The sequence below is a fragment of the Pseudophryne corroboree genome, chromosome 2 (genome assembly GCF_028390025.1).
Source record: "Pseudophryne corroboree isolate aPseCor3 chromosome 2, aPseCor3.hap2, whole genome shotgun sequence".
NCBI classification, from domain to species: Eukaryota; Metazoa; Chordata; class Amphibia; order Anura; family Myobatrachidae; genus Pseudophryne; species Pseudophryne corroboree.
Window position 1 is genome coordinate 699985961 of NC_086445.1, and position 21779 is coordinate 700007739.

The window sequence follows — 21779 nt, forward strand, 5'->3', positions numbered from 1 at the left end:
TTATTCACATTTGATCATGCGATAGTGTCCATAATTCATATTACATCCCACAGCAGTATCACTTTACCTTATAAACGTTACTCCTCACAGTAGATCCCCTTATTCACATTACATCACACTGAATTGCTCCTTATTCACATTATACCACACCATATTGCTCTTTATTCACATTAGACGACACAGTAATGCCCTTTCTATACGCAACGCCACATAGTAGAGCACCTTATACACATAATGCCACACATTAGTAATGCATTTATACACATAGGCCCTCATTCCGAGTTGTTCGCTCGGTATTTTTCATCGCATCGCAATGAAAATCCGCTTAGTACGCATGCGCAATGTTCGCACTGCGACTGCGCCAAGTAACTTTGCTATGTAGAAAGTAATTTTACTCACGGCTTTTTCATCGCTCCGGCGAACGTAATGTGATTGACAGGAAATGGGTGTTACTGGGCGGAAACACGGCGTTTCAGGGGCGTGTGGCTGAAAACGCTACCGTTTCCGGAAAAAACGCAGGAGTGGCCGGAGAAACGGTGGGAGTGCCTGGGCGAACGCTGGGTGTGTTTGTGACGTCAACCAGGAACGACAAGCACTGAACTGATCGCACAGGCAGAGTAAGTCTGAAGCTACTCTGAAACTGCTAAGTAGTTAGTAATCGCAATATTGCGAATACATCGGTCGCAATTTTAAGAAGCTAAGATTCACTCCCAGTAGGCGGCGGCTTAGCGTGTGTAACTCTGCTAAATTCGCCTTGCGACCGATCAACTCGGAATGAGGGCCATAATTCCACACAGTAATGCTTCTTACACATATGAGACACATTATTAATGTCCTTATAAACATAATGAGCCTTACACATTATGACAACCTTTATTAATGCCCTTTTACGCATAATGTTTCTTACACATATGCCGCACATTATTAATGCCCTTATACACATAATGACACACATAGTGCCCCCTACACATTTGCTGCACATTTTTAATGCCCCCATACACATGATACACATACAGTAGTACCCTGTTACACATATGCCGCAAATTATTAATGCCCTTATACACATAATGACAGACATACAGTAGTACCCTGTTACACATATGCCGCACATTATTAATGCCCTTATACACATAATGACACACATAGTGCCCCTTACACATATGTTGCACATTGTTAATGCATTTTTACATGACACACATAATGCTCCTTACACATATTCTGAACACTACTGCACAACCAACCCACTCACATGCACACAGCGCTCACACTGCCACTAACACTGTCATCTCTGCCTCTGCTTGGATACAGATGTGTCCTCATAAATCTTGCCTCAATGCTAACGTCGGGCACATTTTTATGAAAATTTGCATTGCTATGTGGCTAGGATGCACAAGCAGCTTCTGCTGATTAAAATGATATGCAGCATGCCTATATACTGTGTGAGACTGTGGCTGTATCTGCATATGAAATGCTACATACAGAATATAGGCATGCCGCATATCATTTTAATCAGCAGAAGCTGCTGATGCCCCTAGGCATGCCAGATGCCCTAGGCAATTGCCTAGTTTGCCTATACCTATGGCCGGCTCTGGGCTCAGACATAAAAACAGCAGAGCATAGCATTTGGCTCCCTACAAGTCACAGGATCTTCACATTGGTACATCTGCTTGGCGAACCTTCAGTTCCTTTACTTGCTGCTGCAGTCTATCAGTAACAGAACTGTTCTAAGCAGCTGTGGATTCCACTGTGCACATTTGGTCTTACAATTTGATTTCTTTTACTTTTATAAACTGGCCTATAATTGTACCATGTGGGCTCACGCCCTGTCATGTCCCATATCTGGTAAAGTTTCCATCTTTTGCAACCATGTCTTCATGGTCCAGGTCCAGGCAAGCTGAGAGTACAATGGAACCAAGTATAAAAATCCAGACTCAGAATGTCCTGTTATAAATATTGTACTCCTCCAGAGTATTGTATATATATCTTTTATGGAAAACCACTCATTTTATGCATACCCATAATGCAGCAATCTTAAACATATGGCACAAAACCAGTTACAGTTATGTCACAAAATGTACTATTTTGAATAGCCCTCCATGGGCTCTATGTGATATTTGGATAGAACAAAAAGTAGTGGAGTAGACCTCAATAGCGCAAAGCTGCCCGTGGACTATATGTGTCTAAATAAATGTCACCACATTTAAAAACCAGAAAAACAAATACATAAAATTGACACCTAGCTGTGTCCAGGACGCATGTAATGATACAGTCATGAACAATAAAAATATGAACTGATACAATACGTTCCTTAATAGGCTTCGGAATAAAATCTGTAAATCAACGGAAATGATATGTTGGTTTGTTATCTCTTAAAGCAGTCCAGGCGGTGTCTGTTAGTAGATTTCCAAAACTCTTGCAAGAGAATAATAACAAAAAATAAAAAATGTGTAGTACTGTATAGTCTATAAGAAGTCAATCTAGATAGGCAGCACTTTGTAACTGGTATCCACCTCAATAGGTTAGGTTAGCATACCCCACTCATTCTATATTAGGTGCAGTTATATATATAAAGGTATCTTTCAATGCTGGATTTCTTCTAATGGACTCTTTCGTGACTATGCATGTACAGGCATACAACCACGTAATGTTGATATGGATGGGCGTACCCAAAACTCACACAGGATGTAGTTAAAACACCTATAAAGGTATCTTTTATGGTAAGGATGTATTTCCTCCAACAGACATTCACGTGACTGGAATAAGTGCAGATATGTAACCAAGCAGTACTGATTCACATGGGCGTACCCAAAATCACACCAAATATGATTAAGAAACACATATAAAGGTATCTTTCAGACTGGAGCCATATGGTTGAGAGCGTACCCCAACTCACACAGGATATCGTGTGTTGACTCCTATCACGGTTTCTTTGGGTGACACCAATAGAATTCAAGGTCACCTTTGGATCCTTATATAGAAACTTCTTAAGCCACCCACTTTAGTGATGATTAATAAAAGTAATTTATTCCACAAATACAATCATTCAAAACACAAGATGGATTCTCTGTATGTACAACAGTAGAAACACAACAAAAAAAGAAAAAAAGTTCAAAACAGATAAAAATGTAAAAGCCTGAATAAAGGCCTTTTATACTTTTCTTTCTAAAGAAAAGACAGATGCCGACTTGTTTCGTTCAGTAGACCTTTATCAAGACATCCCTTGTCTATTGACTGAAATGCGTCGGTATCTGGACTGATGGAATATTGCTATTGTCTTTTATAGGACTTTTTTCTATTTTTTTCCTATGCCATGCCAAGTCCCCACCCTGTCCCTTTTGCTGCACCATGCCCTCCATCCCCCACTGTGCAGACTTGCAGCCACAAAGTCGGCAACTATGCTCAGTGCTTGAATGTTCACAGACCTCTGATTCACCCAAGTGATGCATTTTTGAGGTAGAATAACACCAAATGTGAAAATATTTAAGATTAGTTTTCTTAGGTGGAAGAGAATTTTGGCATAATGGAAGAGGTGAAGGGAGCGGCGCACACACTGCTTGGTACTCATCAGTGTTATTACCCTGTGTGTATGCTGTAGCACAACTCCAGCTTCTCCTAGTGGATGGCCACACAAAGTGTTGTATTAAATATAGAAGAAAAATGTGTAAATGTGCCAAGATTTCCTACAAATTGTCCTTAGTACATAGTTGCCCGTGTCTTTAAGATTAAGTGGACTATTTTTCAATAACTATTTGTTATGCCCAGAAAACACCCATTTTGGGGGGATAACCGCAGATAGTAAGTATGCCTGATATTTGCTACAGTTTCCGATTTTCTCTCACAAAAGCAGCCCTCATAGCTTTCTATGGGGGCTGCTTTTATTGCCAAATTTACCAAACTCCTAAAGTGATGCATTCCAGAACTTGGCCCCAGTAGCTATCTTCGTCTGAAGATTTTGTCTCTCATTGTAGCCCATGGGCTACTTTCCACAAGAGTTACTGGGAGAGGGATCCATAGAATCCTTCCCCAGGCACTCACCATATGCACATGCGTGGTCAATTTAAAGTTTATGGCCTTTTATCTTTCTCAAGAATGAACATGGTAGACACAGAGGGGCTACAGTAGCTCTGAGTTGCATGCAAAGTGGCTGTAGTTGTGAGTAGCTATGGGTGCCTGATTTACCACCTCATGCTAATGTGGGTGTTATTGCATCTGCAAGCAGAAACCCATGCGCACTAGAGATGAGCGCCGGAAATTTTTCGGGTTTTGTGTTTTGGTTTTGGGTTCGGTTCCGCGGCCGTGTTTTGGGTTCGACCGCGTTTTGGCAAAACCTCACCGAATTTTTTTTGTCGGATTCGGGTGTGTTTTGGATTCGGGTGTTTTTTTCCAAAAAACCTAAAAAACAGCTTAAATCATAGAATTTGGGGGTCATTTTGATCCCAAAGTATTATTAACCTCAAAAACCATAATTTCCACTCATTTTCAGTCTATTCTGAATACCTCACACCTCACAATATTATTTTTAGTCCTAAAATTTGCACCGAGGTCGCTGGATGACTAAGCTAAGCGACCCTAGTGGCCGACACAAACACCGGGCCCATCTAGGAGTGGCACTGCAGTGTCACGCAGGATGGCCCTTCCAAAAAACACTCCCCAAACAGCACATGACGCAAAGAAAAAAAGAGGCGCAATGAGGTAGCTGTGTGAGTAAGATAAGCGAACCTAGTGGCCGACACAAACACCGGGCCCATCTAGGAGTGGCACTGCAGTGTCACGCAGGATGGCCCTTCCAAAAAACACTCCCCAAACAGCACATGACGCAAAGAAAAAAAGAGGCGCAATGAGGTAGCTGTGTGAGTAAGATAAGCGACCCTAGTTGCCGACACAAACACCGGGCCCATCTAGGAGTGGCACTGCAGTGTCACGCAGGATGGCCCTTCCAAAAAACACTCCACAAACAGCACATGACGCAAAGAAAAAAAGAGGCGCAATGAGGTAGCTGTGTGAGTAAGATAAGCGACCCTAGTGGCCGACACAAACACCGGGCCCATCTAGGAGTGGCACTGCAGTGTCACGCAGGATGGCCCTTCCAAAAAACACTCCCCAAACAGCACATGACGCAAAGAAAAAAAGAGGCGCAATGAGGTAGCTGTGTGAGTAAGATAAGCGACCCTAGTGGCCGACACAAACACCGGGCCCATCTAGGAGTGGCACTGCAGTGTCACGCAGGATGGCCCTTCCAAAAAACACTCCCCAAACAGCACATGACGCAAAGAAAAAAAGAGGCGCAATGAGGTAGCTGTGTGAGTAAGATAAGCGACCCTAGTGGCCGACACAAACACCGGGCCCATCTAGGAGTGGCACTGCAGTGTCACGCAGGATGGCCCTTCCAAAAAACACTCCACAAACAGCACATGACGCAAAGAAAAAAAGAGGCGCAATGAGGTAGCTGTGTGAGTAAGATAAGCGACCCTAGTGGCCGACACAAACACCGGGCCCATCTAGGAGTGGCAGTGCAGTGTCACGCAGGATGGCCCTTCCAAAAAACACTCCCCAAACAGCACATGACGCAAAGAAAAAAAGAGGCGCAATGAGGTAGCTGTGTGAGTAAGATAAGCGACCCTAGTGGCCGACACAAACACCGGGCCCATCTAGGAGTGGCACTGCAGTGTCACGCAGGATGGCCCTTCCAAAAAACACTCCACAAACAGCACATGACGCAAAGAAAAAAAGAGGCGCAATGAGGTAGCTGTGTGAGTAAGATAAGCGACCCTAGTGGCCGACACAAACACCGGGCCCATCTAGGAGTGGCACTGCAGTGTCACGCAGGATGGCCCTTCCAAAAAACACTCCCCAAACAGCACATGACGCAAAGAAAAAAAGAGGCGCAATGAGGTAGCTGTGTGAGTAAGATAAGCGACCCTAGTGGCCGACACAAACACCGGGCCCATCTAGGAGTGGCACTGCAGTGTCACGCAGGATGGCCCTTCCAAAAAACACTCCACAAACAGCACATGACGCAAAGAAAAATTAAAGAAAAAAGAGGTGCAAGATGGAATTGTCCTTGGGCCCTCCCACCCACCCTTATGTTGTATAAACAGGACATGCACACTTTAACCAACCCATCATTTCAGTGACAGGGTCTGCCACACGACTGTGACTGAAATGACGGGATGGTTTGGACCCCCACCAAAAAAGAAGCAATTAATCTCTCCTTGCACAAACTGGCTCTACAGAGGCAAGATGTCCACCTCATCATCATCCTCCGATATATCACCGTGTACATCCCCCTCCTCACAGATTATCAATTCGTCCCCACTGGAATCCACCATCTCAGCTCCCTGTGTACTTTGTGGAGGCAATTGCTGCTGGTCAATGTCTCCACGGAGGAATTGATTATAATTCATTTTAATGAACATCATCTTCTCCACATTGTCTGGATGTAACCTCGTACGCCGATTGCTGAGAAGGTGAGCGGCGGCACTAAACACTCTTTCGGAGTACACACTTGTGGGAGGGCAACCTAGGTAGAATAAAGCCAGTTTGTGCAAGGGCCTCCAAATTGCCTCTTTTTCCTGCCAGTATAAGTACGGACTGTGTGACGTGCCTACTTGGATGCGGTCACTCATATAATCCTCCACCATTCTTTCAATGGGGAGAGAATCATATGCAGTGACAGTAGACGACATGTCCGTAATCGTTGTCAGGTCCTTCAGTCCGGACCAGATGTCAGCATCAGCAGTCGCTCCAGACTGCCCTGCATCACCGCCAGCGGGTGGGCTCGGAATTCTGAGCCTTTTCCTCGCACCCCCAGTTGCGGGAGAATGTGAAGGAGGAGATGTTGACAGGTCGCGTTCCGCTTGACTTGACAATTTTCTCACCAGCAGGTCTTTCAACCCCAGCAGACTTGTGTCTGCCGGAAAGAGAGATCCAAGGTAGGCTTTAAATCTAGGATCGAGCACGGTGGCCAAAATGTAGTGCTCTGATTTCAACAGATTGACCACCCGTGAATCCTTGTTAAGCGAATTAAGGGCTCCATCCACAAGTCCCACATGCCTAGCGGAATCGCTCCGTGTTAGCTCCTCCTTCAATGTCTCCAGCTTCTACTGCAAAAGCCTGATGAGGGGAATGACCTGACTCAGGCTGGCAGTGTCTGAACTGACTTCACGTGTGGCAAGTTCAAAGGGCAGCAGAACCTTGCACAACGTTGAAATCATTCTCCACTGCGCTTGAGACAGGTGCATTCCACCTCCTATATCGTGCTCAATTGTATAGGCTTGAATGGCCTTTTGCTGCTCCTCCAACCTCTGAAGCATATAGAGGGTTGAATTCCACCTCGTTACCACTTCTTGCTTCAGATGATGGCAGGGCAGGTTCAGTTGTTTTTGGTGGTGCTCCAGTCTTCTGTACGTGGTGCCTGTACGCCAAAAGTGTCCCGCAATTCTTCTGGCCACGACAGCATCTCTTGTACGCCCCTGTCGTTTTTTTAAAAATTCTGCACCACCACATTCAAGGTATGTGCAAAACATGGGACGTGCTGGAATTTGCCCATATTTAATGCACACACAATATTGCTGGCGTTGTCCGATGCCACAAATCCACAGGAGAGTCCAATTGGGGTAAGCCATTCCGCGATGATCTTCCTCAGTTGCCGTAAGAGGTTTTCAGCTGTGTGCGTATTCTGGAAACCGGTGATACAAAGCGTAGCCTGCCTAGGAAAGAGTTGGCGTTTGCGAGATGCTGCTACTGGTGCCGCCGCTGCTGTTCTTGCGGCGGGAGTCCATACATCTACCCAGTGGGCTGTTACAGTCATATAGTCCTGACCCTGCCCTGCTCCACTTGTCCACATGTCCGTGGTTAAGTGGACATTGGGTACAGCTGCATTTTTTAGGACACTGGTGACTCTTTTTCTGAGGTCTGTGTACATTTTCGGTATCGCCTGCCTAGAGAAATGGAACCTAGATGGTATTTGGTACCGGGGACACAGTACCTCCAACAAGTCTCTAGTTGGCTCTGCAGTAATGATGGATACCGGAACCACGTTTCTCACCACCCAGGATGCCAAGGCCTCAGTTATCCGCTTTGCAGTAGGATGACTGCTGTGATATTTCATCTTCCTCGCAAAGGACTGTTGGACAGTCAATTGCTTGGTGGAAGTAGTAAAAGTGGTCTTACGACTTCCCCTCTGGGATGACCATCGACTCCCAGCAGCAACAACAGCAGCGCCAGCAGCAGTAGGCGTTACACGCAAGGATGCATCGGAGGAATCCCAGGCAGGAGAGGAATCGTCAGAATTGCCAGTGACATGGCCTGCAGGACTATTGGCATTCCTGGGGAAGGAGGAAATTGACACTGAGGGAGTTGGTGGGGTGGTTTGCGTGAGCTTGGTTACAAGAGGAAGGTATTTACTGGTCAGTGGACTGCTTCCGCTGTCACCCAAAGTTTTGAACTTGTCACTGACTTATTATGAATGCGCTGCAGGTGACGTATAAGGGAGGATGTTCCGAGGTGGTTAACGTCCTTACCCCTACTTATTACAGCTTGACAAAGGCAACACACGGCTTGACACCTGTTGTCCGCATTTCTGGTGAAATACTTCCACACGAAGAGCTGATTTTTTTGGTATTTTCACCAGGCATGTCAGTGGCCATATTCCTCCCACGGACAACAGGTGTCTCCCCGGGTGCCTGACTTAAACAAACCACCTCACCATCAGAATCCTCCTGGTCAATTTTCTCCCCAGCGCCAGCAACACCCATATCCTCCTCATCCTGGTGTACTTCAACACTGACATCTTCAATCTGACTATCAGGAACTGGACTGCGGGTGCTCCTTCCAGCACTTGCAGGGGGCGTGCAAATGGTGGAAGGCGCATGCTCTTCACGTCTAGTGTTGGGAAGGTCAGGCATCGCAACCGACACAATTGGAGTCGGACTCTCCTTGTGGATTTGGGATTTCGAAGAACGCACAGTTCTTTGCGGTGCTACTGCTTTTGCCAGCTTAAGTCTTTTCATTTTTCTAGCGAGAGGCTGAGTGCTTCCATCCTCATGTGAAGCTGAACCACTAGCCATGAACATAGGCCAGGGCCTCAGCCGTTCCTTGCCACTCCGTGTGGTAAATGGCATATTGGCAAGTTTACGCTTCTCCTCCGACAATTTTATTTTAGGTTTTGGAGTCCTTTTTTTACTGATATTTGGTGTTTTGGATTTGACATGCTCTGTACTATGACATTGGGCATCGGCCTTGGCAGACGACGTTGCTGGCATTTCATCGTCTCGGCCATGACTAGTGGCAGCAGCTTCAGCACGAGGTGGAAGTGGATCTTGATCTTTCCCTAATTTTGGAACCTCAACATTTTTGTTCTCCATATTTTAATAGGCACAACTAAAAGGCACCTCAGGTAAACAATGGAGATGGATGGATACTAGTATACTTATGGATGGACTGCCGAGTGCCGACACAGAGGTAGCTACAGCCGTGGACTAACGTACTGTGTCTGCTGCTAATATAGACTGGATGATAATGATATGAAATCAATATATATATGTATATATAATATCACTAGTACTGCAGCCGGACAGGTAGATATATATTTATTAGGTAATGATGACTGATGACGGACCTGCTGGACACTGTCAGCTCAGCAGCACCGCAGACTGCTACAGTAAGCTACTATAGTAGTATGTATCAAGAAGAAAGAAAAAAAAAAAACACGGGTAGGTGGTATACAATTATGGATGGACTGCCGAGTGCCGACACAGAGGTAGCTACAGCCGTGGACTACCGTACTGTGTCTGCTGCTAATATAGACTGGATGATAATGATATGAAATCAATATATATATGTATATATAATATCACTAGTACTGCAGCCGGACAGGTAGATATATATTTATTAGGTAATGATGACTGATGACGGACCTGCTGGACACTGTCAGCTCAGCAGCACCGCAGACTGCTACAGTAAGCTACTATAGTAGTATGTATCAAGAAGAAAGAAAAAAAAAAACCACGGGTAGGTGGTATACAATTATGGATGGACTGCCGAGTGCCGACACAGAGGTAGCTACAGCCGTGGACTAACGTACTGTGTCTGCTGCTAATATAGACTGGATGATAATGATATGAAATCAATATATATATGTATATATAATATCACTAGTACTGCAGCCGGACAGGTAGATATATATTTATTAGGTAATGATGACTGATGACGGACCTGCTGGACACTGTCAGCTCAGCAGCACCGCAGACTGCTACAGTAAGCTACTATAGTAGTATGTATCAAGAAGAAAGAAAAAAAAACCACGGGTAGGTGGTATACAATTATGGATGGACTGCCGAGTGCCGACACAGAGGTAGCTACAGCCGTGGACTAACGTACTGTGTCTGCTGCTAATATAGACTGGATGATAATGATATGAAATCAATATATATATGTATATATAATATCACTAGTACTGCAGCCGGACAGGTAGATATATATTTATTAGGTAATGATGACTGATGACGGACCTGCTGGACACTGTCAGCTCAGCAGCACCGCAGACTGCTACAGTAAGCTACTATAGTAGTATGTATCAAGAAGAAAGGAAAAAAAAAACCACGGGTAGGTGGTATACAATTATGGATGGACTGCCGAGTGCCGACACAGAGGTAGCTACAGCCGTGGACTACCGTACTGTGTCTGCTGCTAATATAGACTGGATGATAATGATATGAAATCAATATATATATGTATATATAATATCACTAGTACTGCAGCCGGACAGGTAGATATATATTTATTAGGTAATGATGACTGATGACGGACCTGCTGGACACTGTCAGCTCAGCAGCACCGCAGACTGCTACAGTAAGCTACTATAGTAGTGTGTATCAAGAAGAAAGAAAAGAAAAAAAACCACGGGTAGGTGGTATACAATTATGGATGGACTGCCGAGTGCCGACACAGAGGTAGCTACAGCCGTGGACTAACGTACTGTGTCTGCTGCTAATATAGACTGGATGATAATGATATGAAATCAATATATATATGTATATATAATATCACTAGTTCTGCAGCCGGACAGGTATATATATTTATTATGTAATGACTGATGACGGACCTGCTGGACACTGTCAGCTCAGCAGCACCGCAGACTGCTACAGTAAGCTACTATAGTAGTATGTATAAAGAAGAAAGAAGAAAAAAAAACACGGGTAGGTGGTATACAATTATAATATATATATTAATTATATACAATTATATATATATATATATATTAATTAAACTGGTGGTGATTATTAAACTGGTGGTCAGGTCACTGGTCACACTATCAGCAACTTGCAAGTAGTACTCCTAAGCATACAATCACAATATATATTATACTGGTGTGGCACTCTGGCAGCAAAAGTGTGCACTGTACGTTATATGTAGTATGTACTCCTGAGTCCTGAGTCCTGCTCTCAGACTCTAACTGCTCCCCACTGTCAGTGTCTCCCCCACAAGTCAGATAATACAATACAGTCACACTATCTATCACTTCACTTCAGCAAGTACTAGTAGTAGTAGTACTCCTCCTAATGCTCCCCAAAATTACTACTGTGTCTCTCTCTAGTGAGACTGTCTCACTCTCTTCTCGAATCTCTATAAACGGAGAGGACGCCAGCCACGTCCTCTCCCTATGAATCTCAATGCACGTGTGAAAAATGGCGGCGACGCGCGGCTCCTTATATAGAATCCGAGCCTCGCGAGAATCCGACAGCGTGATGATGACGTTCGGGCGCGCTCGGGTTAACCGAGCAAGGCGGGAGGATCCGAGCCTGCTCGGCCCCGTGTAAAAAACCCTGAAGTTCGGGCGGGTTCGGATTCCGAGGAACCGAACCCGCTCATCTCTAATGCGCACATGGATTTTATGCCAGCTGCTGCAACTGTTATCATTAATATGGGCACTTGCACCAGCAGCGTGATGGGTGCAAAACATCCATTAGAAGAAGGCTTCCTTTCCCTGTATGCACAGAGCTTTTGATAGATGCCCACGACACACCAGTGGCTTTTCCACAAGTCAGGGCAGTTTAGTGCGATCGCATTGTCACTGCACGGTTCCAGCTCCGAAACACCCAATTTCACAGAAAGACAAATCCAGCCGAATTCTGTAAGAGGTAGAATGGGATGGACACAGGGCTGCTATTAGAAATTGTGGGGCCTGGGACTGACAAAAAAGTCAGGGCCCCCTGGGGGTGGAGCTGTGGATAATGTGGGTGGAGCTACTTACAGTACAAGACAATGTAGGACAAGTACATGGTATATGAACATTGCTGCGTTAGCGGACATAACACTGAAATAAGCATCAGGGTGGCCGAAACCAAGGCTTAGGTGACATTGTAATGAGTATGAAGAAGGAGATAGTCTAAGTAACAGACGAAAAGTACAAGGGGAGAGGGCCCTGCTTGAGAGAGCTTACATTCTAAAGGGGAGGGGCAGACAGACAAGAGTGACACAGATGGGGTAGACAGTGAGCATGGAACAGAGGGCCAGGATGAGAGATGGCTGGGTTTGAGGAAGAAGTGGATCTTGAGAGAGTATATAAATATACTACACTAGGTGATTCATCGCGCCCTACGGACGCTCTTCACACCCTTGTGGCGTGCAATATTTGTATTAAATGGAGTATTACCTCCAATCACAATTGTGTGAGTGGTTAAATATTGAAATGACAAAGGGCGTGCGATGGTTAAGGGGTAGTAGCCCCTTGCAATGACGTATACAGTGCATGCAGGGCCTGATGAATCACCTAGTAGGTGCTGTGATTGGGGGGAGTGGCGGGTGCGGGGGAGATGCGGATGGGGAGGGGGTCCGGGGGTGTGTGGGAGGGGGAGGGGTGGTTGCGGGCGTGCCGTGGGTGGTGTTGTGGTGGAGGGGCTGGTGCGGTGGTGCCACGGGTGGGGGAGGGGCGGGTGCGTGGGTGGGTATCCGGAGCCACCATGGGTGGGGGAGGGACGGGTGCGGGTCCGGAGCCACCATGAGTGGTGGAGGGGGGGTGCCGCAGATCGGGCCCGGAGGTACGGCGAGTGGGGGAGGGGCAGGTAATGCTTCTCCTGGAAGCAGCTAAGCTGCTGTCCTCCCTTTGGCAGTGGCTCTCCCGGAGACTCGCACAGCAGCCAAGCAGTCAGTCACAGCCGATGTTCCAACGCGCCGCATTACAGGGAAGAAGATGCACTCAATAAACTACAGCTCCCAGTAGGCCTTATCACCGGAATGCTTAGGCGCTAAGGGCTGCTGAGAGGTATAGTTTATTTAGTGCGTCTACTTCCCTGTAATGCGGTGCGTTGGGAAAGCTGCGCTAACATATGTGACTGGCTGGCAGAACTGGCTGACTCGCTGAATCAATGTAAAAGGTGAGTGCTGTGTAGTGTCAGTGACACTGCACACCCACTGCACTGCACAGCACTGTCACCTTTTACATTGATTCAGCGTCCAGCCATTACCCTCTGCGATATCACCCACTCTATCCGTTACATTAGCCATCTCAGGGCTTCCAGGATTGCAGCCCAGGTGCTGTGTTGCGGAGTCGGGGCCTCTGGAGATCTGGGCGCGGCTGTAGCGAGGAGGCACTTCTGTGACATCATGCGCAGAGGAGGCTCTGGGGCTCAGAGAGTATGCGGCGCAGGGAGGGCTATGAAAGCCTTCCGTTGCGCCGCTAGGGAGTGGGGATTGTTGATGCTGGAGGGGGCAGGTGAACTGGCAGCAGGACATAAGACGCTGCAGTAAAGGGATTTTTTTCCCCTATCTACAGCGCAGACTTGCTGCAGATGTACCTTTTTGGCAGGTACAGTCCCTTTTTTTATGGTCTGTACCGATTTTTGCCTCTCCAAACTTCCATTGAAAGTATAGGAAAAGGGGCGTGGTCACGACACTTTACCCCTGGCAACGCCCCCTTTTTTAAATTTGTAGCGATTTTTATGTGTAAATTGTTGGAGGGTATGTTGCTGCAGATGCAGTGGGCCTATTTTGGGGTGTGGGTCTAGAGCTGCAGCTCCATCAGCCCCATTGTTAACACACAGCAGCCAAATGGCAGAGTCTCCCATTGGATGTAACCTGTATGGGAGGGCATTTCTTGCCCAATCAGCTGTGGACTGGGTGTGATAGACCTGCTGCTAACCCAATGAGAGCTCCTAGCCACGCCCAGCGTTAGACACACAGGCACAGAGTCAAAGATCTGGGCTATTATATAGGAGATTGAAATAACTAGTCAGTTAGCTACAAGGCTTATGTGATAGGTTTCTGAGCCAAATCTCAGCAATTACAATACAGGAACCATCAGTTAGTTTTGCACACTCCTTATATGTGCAAAGATCATTGCTGAAACACAACGCATTATGGGGGTGATTCTGAGTTGTTCGCTCGCTAGCTGCTTTTAGCAGCATTGCACACGCTAAGCCGCCGCCCTCTGGGAGTTCATTTTAGCTTAGCAGAATTGCGAACGAAAGATTAGCAGAATAGCGAATAGAAATTTCTTAGCAGTTTCTGAGTAGCTCCAGACCTACTCACAAATAGCGATCAGTTCAGTCAGTTTCGTTCCTGGTTTGACGTCACACACATGCCCAGCGTTCGGCAAGCCACTCCCCCGTTTCTCCAGACACTCCCGCGTTTTTCCCTGAAACGCCTGCGTTTTTCCGCACACTCCCAGAAAATGTCCAGTTTCCGCCCAGAAACACCCACTTCCTGTCAATCACACTACGATCAGCAGAACGATGAAAAAACGTTGTTACGCCGTGAGTAAAATACCAAACTTTTGTGCTAATTTACTTGGCGCAGGCGCACTGCGTACATTGAGCATGCGCAGTTTGCGACTAATCGCTCTGTAGCTAAAAAAAATAATGAGCGAACAACTCGGAATGACCCCCTATGCTCCCACCAGATTATCACGGCTAGTTGATTCATAGTTCTGTAGTTACATGGGAGAGGATTGAGCACTGGCTACTACCATTTTGGGTTTATCAATATATTGTTCTTATAGCGCCGCACAGGTCGTACCCCGAAGACTAAAAAAAAAAAAAAAGGAATTGACATAATTTATTTTACTAACAAATCCTGCCCAGTGCTGACTCTGGCAGGATTATGAATGGATATTTGGGAGTACTATTGTATATAACAAAACAACAAAAAACATACCAAAAATAACTGTGCTGTGGTAATAGTGACTACTCTACTGGACACATGGAGGATATAATGGGGTTTTAGTGATCACTATTAATTAAAATATAATACATTGCAGGGATATTGACTACTACACAGGGCACATTGGGGATATAATGGAGGCTCAGGGTACATTCTGCTGGCATAAGATGTAAAATAAAACCCATTACCCTGTACCCTATCACTGCGGTGCCACAGGAGGAGGGGGGACGAATAGGGCCCGGCAGACTGAAAGGATATGTCCCTATATTCTTTAACCCTCGATGTGATGGCCTCTCAGACGTCCGTGAGTGTAAACCTTTAGCCACAAGTTACATGCACAACACAAGCAGTAAAGATTCACACTGTTTATTGTTCGTTTAACAAAAGTATATAAAAGAAAGGATTTAGGGCGTGTATATCCCAAGTCAATAACTAATTGGACAGAACACAAAAAGGGGCTAACATAACATGATTGGCTAGGAACTGCCGCAGTGGAAGGATATGCATATATGGGCAAGTTTGTATTTCAAATAGGGAGGTTGTTCACACGGTATAAGAAAGATAAGAGACAAGGACAGTAGCAAGGAATGTGCTGGAACATTAAGTTCTATAACACAAGCAATTCTATGACATTGAAGCAGAGACGAGCTTTAACCCTTTCAATCCCCTCTTAGAATCATTATTGTTATACTATATGATTCTTGCAAAGCTTACGTCTTTCTGCACACCAATGGCGCAATTTTTAGCCTGAGCGGGAGTTGCAGTAATTGTTGGGCATTTTAAGAAGGGTTAATCGTTGGGTTAATGATGTTCCGTGTTCATCCTTTTCATCTAAGGCTTCAGCGGGCTTATAGCCCCATGGGGTACCTGTGTTCCAGGCAGCCGCGGACCATGAGCTGCAATCATTTCCCCAGTTATGGCCTGTAACGCAAATATAGGGTACCTCGGGGCTTAGGTTGTCTGTGGTGTCAGCGCGGATCTGGTAGTCAACAGACTTTTGGACAGCAGCTAGTTGGGGGAATTGGAAATAATCTAGTATGTAGGTTGCGGTGTATGTGGTGGAAGAGTTATACCATAGTGTCAGTTTCCCTTATTCTGAGTTATATCAACCTCAGTCATTGAGAGGGGAAAATGGGCCAGTAGGGCTATCAAGATAGTCCCCAGGGTAAAGATAGGGGGCAGGTTCTTCATCGTTTTCTGTTCTTCTGTCTTCGCTAGGTGGGAGGTCAGGGCTGTCTGCCCCGGTTCGTACCTCACTGGAATCACTTGCTTCCCTCTCTAGGTCTGGTCTAGGAACCTTTTTTACTCGGGATGCATGGATCCAGGTAGGACTTTCCTCTGTCAGGACTGCTGTTCGGGTAACTGCTACGACCTCTGTCTCTGGACCATAGGTGAAGTCTCCTGGGCTCTTGTTCCTGGGGAGCACCTTCACCACGACTCTGTCTCTGACTTTAAAGGGGTGTGTAGGTTCCTGTGGATTCAAAGGGTTTTTACAAACAACCTCATGTTCAATTTCATTCAGTTTTGTTATCAGGGACCTGACATACTCTTCTCTGATGAGTTCTAGATCTCCTTCCTGTATTACTAGTGGTTTCTTAGCCCAGGGTGTAGGAAAAGGGTCTACCCATTAGTATTTCAAAGGGTGAGTATCCTAGAGTTTTCTGTGGGGTCATTCTGATTTCTGCTAGGACAATGGGAAGGACCTGCTTCCATTTGTGGAAGGTACCTCCTGTGGCCTTCCTTAGTTTGTCTTTGAGGGTCCTATTCATTCTTCCTACGACCCCTGAACTCTGCAGGTGGTACGGGATGTGAAACTTCCACTCCACCTGCAGAGCTTTTACTAAGGCCTGTGTGATTTTGGCTGTAAAGGCTGAGCCTTTATCACTATTTATTTGCAGGGGGCACCCCCATCTAGGGATGATTTTCTGTGTTAGGATTCTTGCTACTATCTTGGCATCCTCTGACTTAGTTAGGAATACTTCTGGCCAGCGAGATAACATATCTACAATGACCAGGGCATATTCTTGTTTACCTGTACCAGGGATATGGGTAAAATCAATTTGTAAGTGTGTAAAAGGGGTGGTGGGGTATTCAAGATGCTGGTGTTTAGCTTTATTAGGGTTGTTAGGGTTGTTCCTGAGGCAAGTGATGCATCTGCTAACATACTGGTCCACAAGTGATTTGGCATTAGTAACATAAAAATCATTGGTTAGTAGGAGGAGTGTTGTGGCTTTACTATGGTGACTAACACCATGGTAATGGGCAATGAGCAAAGGGGCACTGGACTGGGGTATACAGGGTTTCCCCTCTTTGCAGATTAATCCTGATTTAGGATTTTTTTCTGCAGAATTGGGTAAGTCCAGTCGGAGAGATCAGTATTAGTCGCAGCAGCTTGAAGTTGAGTGAGCAGATGGACGTTGTCAAGGGAGGGACATGCTCTAGTGAGTGCAATGAGTTCTGCAGCTTGCGCGGACTGATAAGGTGTTGGTAGGGTTTCCAACACAGTGTCAGGGAGGGTGACAATGGCATAGCCAGCCTGGTATGTATTGTCATTGGGCCTACTACAGGAGCCGTCAACAAAAACTATGTCTGCGCCTGGTATGGGAACGGGAGACATGTCAAGTCTGGGAGAAGTTTCAGCTTCAATGGAAGCAGCACAGCCATGTAGGTCGGGTGGTTCATCCTCGGGACCTTTCAAGCCTAAAAGGGCATTGAGAATGGGTGCAGGGCCAGAAGAACTAGCAGTGTACTTGATGGTAAGGGTAGGGTTACTCAAAAGGAGTACTTCATATCCACTAAGGCGTTGTGCTGACATGTGCTGTGTGTGTAAGCCTTTAAGTATTGCCAGGACATCATGTGTGGTGTGGAGTACTGTGATGTGGCCTAAAGTGAGGGTAGTGGCCATTTCTGCAACCATTGCACAGGCTGCCAAAGCCCTGAGGCAGGCAGGCATACCTTGCACAGACACTGGCATGACTTTGGAAAAAAAATGCCACGGGGCGCAACTTCCCTCCATGAAACTGTATGAGCACCCCCGCCATGGTTTTACAATTGTCCCTTGCATATAGATGGAAAGGTAGTACATAATTGGGGAGGCCAAGTGCCGGACTTTTCATCAACATACATTTTAAACTTTCATATGCAGTTAACATTTCTTGTGACCATTGTACAGTTTTAGGTTTGTCCTTCAGTGTGGCTTGTCTCAAAATGTTATCATAATAGGAGCAATCAGAAATCCACTGTCTGCAGTAATTTACCATACCCAGGAAGGACAGTAGTTCCTTCTGGGTAGTTGGGGTGACCAGGCCCAATACAGACTGTATGCGTTGTGGACTGATTTTCCTCTCTCCCTGAGTGAGCACAAAACCTAAGTAATCAACATGCTTTTTACATCATTGCATTTTTGTTTTGGACACCTTGTGTCCACATTCACAAAGCCAGTTTAGTAATGAAACACCATCCTCTCGGCAGGCCTCCTCAGTTTTACTACAGAGCAGCAGATCATCTGCATACTGTAGCAGGACTGAACCATGGTGAGGTTGCCAGGGCCCCAATGTGGCCTGGAGACAACAGGTGCGTCAATAATCTGCACCAGGTAAGTTGTTTACCCTCAAAAGAAAAGGCAAAAAGTAATTGTGTCTGTGAATCTACAGGTATGCTGAAAAAAGGCATTCTTCAAATCAATTACAGAGAAGAACGCAGCATCTGCAGGGATTGCAGAAATGAGTGAGTTTACATCTGGAACAATTGGTGCAATTGGGACAATTAACTGATTGATCGCTCTGAGATCCTGTACAAATCTTATACTGCCATCAGCTTTGGCAACAGGGTTCACAGGAGTACAGTATGGTGATACAATATGTCTGAGAATACCCTGTTGTAAGAATTGCTGTATCATGGGGCGGAGACCTTCTATCTTTTCTGGTGAGAGGGGATACTGCATAGGTCAGAACACAAAACACTGGTTGTTGCACCGCTGTCCACTAAAAAGGGAATTTTACTTCCATTTATAATAAGTGGCAGCAGAGGTGAATCTTTACTATGACGGGTGAGTTGAATAAAGGCTGGGATACCCTCCTCCGGGCCCCGTCAGTGCGCGGGGTCTTTGGAATCTTCCCTGACTGCGGGGTTGGTTCTGTCTGTCAAAGCGTCTGGAGTTCTGATAGTTATGAGTGAGTGCAGGTTTCTTTACATCAAAACACCCTGCAGCCTCTTTCTCATATAAATGTTTTTCTTTTTAAATCTATCGTACTATCAGAAATCCAGGAAGAGACGTTTTGCTTAACAGAAACTATGACAGAAGGTTGTTAATGAAGGTGGAAATGAGTAAGCTTTCTGAGTTAAGCAAAGGTAAGCCAGCGTCATCTGTCCAGCAGTCCTTAAACCTTTTCCAAAACTCAGTAACAGACTCCGAAGGTTTCTGTTTACAAGCTACAGCGACAGGCAAAAAAGCACAGGCAAAGGAGCACGGGTTTTAAAGACTTCCTTCATATGTGTATAGCTGCGTCCTTTGCAAGCTTTGCGCAAATAAGATATACAGCCATCGAGGGTAATAGTGGGCTTGGGACAGTGTTTTACTATTATCTAAACTCTGGGCTACTGGTGCGTTAGGGATAGAGCTAGTGGACGCACCCTCCAGCAGTGGAGTTGGAGGCGATCCCATCTGGTGTGAAAGGGTTACTGCTGCCAAGAGATCTGTGTCTCCGAGCGCAGGATACATTGGAATGCAAGGGGGAGGCGAGAGGGATTTCAAAGACTTACAGTTTCTCACTGCTTCGCTTCTGTGCTGTTGGGAACTGACATTTTTTTTTTTTTCCTCCATATAGAAAAGGTAATTACTGCCTTCCCGTAGGAATGGGTCCTGTCCTGCTTTCTCTGTCCATCCCGCTAAATTATCCACCCATGGGTTAACTAAGTAATGCTCTGAGGTAGAGTTGCGGGCGACATACATCTTGCATGTCTCACCAGGGAGGGGCGGGGGATATGTAGTTTTTTTTACTCTGACTAGAGCCCATTGTCAGACAGTAATATAAATCAACAGTACAACTTTAAAAGAAAATATCTAAAATTTACAACACTCTACTTACTATACATGCATCAGCTAACCAGTTAATTAGTCATTGACAATATCACAATATTATCTGTATAGTGAGAACATGAAATCTTTTGACGTGTACGATACTTACCATTCGTACAAGATGTCAGAAAAATACAGCGTTTTAAACAGGAAGCAGGAAAAGTGTTTGAGTAAAGATATCTGGCAGACGAAAACTTACCAGCCGTCTGGACCAAATATAAGAACTTATCTCACTACAAACATACAAGAATATATAGACGATCAAATCGAGGTATTCTCTACGTTACGTATAGACCCCAGGTCTATTTTTAAGTATCCCAGATACTAACGTCACGTTATGTATAGACTCCCAGGTCTATTTTAAGTATCCCAGATACTAACGTCTTTGGAGAATTGCGCTTGGACCCCTGGTCCCTTCTCAGACGTATCTTTAAGTCCCAGACATTAAAGATGTTTGGTCACGTGTTCCCAGAACACTGACACGGATTCAGCTTCAGTGTATGACCGCAATCCCGTATGGCAAAGACAGACAATAAATTCTCTATCTTACCATCTGGGGACGATCACTGAATCGCGGACGTAGCCCCCACTTGAAAGGATATGTCCCTATATTCTTTAACCCTCGATGTGATGGCCTCTCAGACGTCCGTGAGTGTAAACCTTTAGCCACAAGTTACATGCACAACACAAGCAGTAAAGATTCACACTGTTTATTGTTCGTTTAACAAAAGTATATAAAAGAAAGGATTTAGGGCGTGTATATCCCAAGTCAATAACTAATTGGACAGAACACAAAAAGGGGCTAACATAACATGATTGGCTAGGAACTGCCGCAGTGGAAGGATATGCATATATGGGCAAGTTTGTATTTCAAATAGGGAGGTTGTTCACACGGTATAAGAAAGATAAGAGACAAGGACAGTAGCAAGGAATGTGCTGGAACATTAAGTTCTATAACACAAGCAATTCTATGACATTGAAGCAGAGACGAGCTTTAACCCTTTCACAGACACACTAGTACTTACTGCTAGACCTGGAAAAGCTCCTATAATGGGTACTGCTGGTGACATCTGACATGCAGAGCCAAAGCTATTCTCCGTTGGCAGCCAGTCAGGGATCCGTGTGAGAGGACGGTAAATCTGGGGCACAGTTACCGAGAGCGCGTTACAGACTTCTTGCTGTTTCTCTCAGTGCCCGGCGCATGCACACAGCCTTATTATACTAGTCATGGGCAAAGTGATTCACTGAACTGAGTTGAGACACATGACTCAGTTCAGTGAAGTGTCTCGAGTCAGTGTCTCGGCACATGAGTCATGACTCATTTGTACTGGAATGTGTTGCAGAGACTGCACATGAATCAGTGAGTTGCCAGTGCTGGCAGATCAGTGCTGGACTCATGGAGGGAGTTATTCAGCTGCAGTGATTGTGCAGTGTATCTGGGGGAGGCAGCTGCTTATGCACTGATTGTTAATAATATATTAACATAGATTCACTGTTATGTTGATATATTATTAATAACCACTTATTGCATACTAGTTACAGA